Source organism: Apium graveolens, chromosome 10 (assembly GCF_009905375.1).
Source record: "Apium graveolens cultivar Ventura chromosome 10, ASM990537v1, whole genome shotgun sequence".
Taxonomy (NCBI): domain Eukaryota; kingdom Viridiplantae; phylum Streptophyta; class Magnoliopsida; order Apiales; family Apiaceae; genus Apium; species Apium graveolens.
The window spans coordinates 205,220,368-205,222,170 of record NC_133656.1 but is presented as its reverse complement, the minus strand read 5'-3'; the positions used below and the strand labels follow the sequence as shown (position 1 = coordinate 205,222,170).

At 40.0% G+C, this 1,803-nt stretch overlaps 1 non-coding gene across 1 annotated transcript; it reads right to left on the bottom strand.

The window, feature by feature from the left end:
- Positions 1–987: 987 nt before the first annotated feature.
- LOC141694691 (small nucleolar RNA R71) lies at positions 988–1,094 on the bottom strand. Its single transcript, XR_012563977.1, has one exon. It is a non-coding gene; the product is annotated as a small nucleolar RNA R71 (small nucleolar RNA).
- Between the last annotated feature and the right edge of the window lie 709 nt (positions 1,095–1,803).

Here is a 1,803-nt window from a genome sequence, read left to right as displayed (position 1 = left end):
AAACCATTATGTTGTCAAATTCTATAGACATATAGGGTCTCAATATAATTGGTGCCTATTCAGCTTCTATCTCTTTTGTGGATGTCTGGTAGAATGGTACTCGTGCAACGAAAGTTGGCATTTATCAGTTTTATGTTATCTGATTAGTGTCATCACCATCACATGCTAGGGTTAAAGACATAAACTTTGAACGAAGTATTTAATGAAGTTATAATCCAATGTTTGTCTTATTTAGTTTATTTAATCTTTTATTCTCGTAGCTAATTGCATGTTAGTTAATATCTTAGTTAATCTAAACCCTTATTTGATAATTATCTTAGCAGTGAAGGATAATCATACATTGATGCATAAGTGCACATTCTGAATTTAACTTAATAGAGTATATGTGGGAACTAACTAGAAGATATTCTATATTACTTGCGATCGCGTATACTTGCGTGTATTTTAGCGCGTGTTTTCGCCCTAACAAGTTTTTGGCACCGCTGCTGGGGGCTCGGTGTTAATTTTTAGTTTATGTGCTTATCATCGGTGGTCGTTAAAGTTCACTGACTCGGATTCTTTTACTTTCACGGTTTATTTGTTTGTGTTTTCATTACAATGAGAGATCCAGTAGCACGAATGAAAGCCTTGATGGATTTCTCTCAACCCAAGATCAATGACATTCAATCTAGCATTTTCCGGCCAGCTATCACAGCTAATACCTTTGAGATCAAGCCTGGCATATTTCAATGGGTACAGAATTCAGTCCAGTTTGGGGGTTCTCCAATGGAAGATCCCAATATGCACATTAGGGATTTCATTGAGATCTGCGACACCTTCAAGTTCAACGGTGTTTCTGAAGATGCTGTAAAGCTGAGACTGTTCCCATTCTCTCTGAGGGACAAGGCTAAGAGCTGGTTACACTCTCTACCAGCTGGTTCGATTTCTACTTGGGAAGATCTTGCTGAAAAGTTTCTCACTAAATTCTTCCCTATGGCGAAGACAACTACATTCAGAAACGCTATTACTCAATTTGCGCAACAAATGGGAGAATCTTTATGTGAAGCTTGGGAGCGCTACAAGGAGATGCTTAGGAAGTGTCCTCATCATGGAATGCATGATTGGATGATTATCACTTGTTTTTACAATGGGTTGGGAGCACAGTCCAGACTCATACTCGATGCGGCATCAGGTGGAGCCTTATGGGCTAAGAGCTATGAGGAAGCTTACGATCTAATTGAACTGATGGCTGCTAATGAATATCAGTATCCAACCCAGAGATGTCCACAGGGCAAGGTAGCAGGATTTCTTGAAGTGGATGCAGCTATGGCTATCACTGCTCAACTAAAGGAGTTGTCTATGAAGATCGATTCTCTGGCTAACTTGGGTGTTAATCAGATAACCAGTGTTTGTGAGCTATGTGCGGGTTAGCATGTGACGGAGCAATGCGCTATATCTAGTGACTCATCTCAGTTTGTGAGTAACTTTCAGAGATCGCAGCAACCAGTTGCAGACACTAATCATCTTGACAACTAGAATCATCCTAACTTCAGCTGGAGCAACAATCAGAATGCGATGCAACAGCCGTTCCAGCAGTTTGGAAATAAGCTATTCAACCCTCCTGGTTTTCAGCAACAAATTACACCAAAACAACAAACTCTTGGTGCATGTCTATCTTCGAATGAAAAATCTGAATTGGAGGAGTTGCGGCTTATGTGCAAAAACTAGGCTCTTATATGCCAAAGCCAGGTTGTTTCTATCAAGACTCTGGAGAACCAAATAGGGAAAATTGCTAATGCCTTATTGAATCGACCATCAGGAATG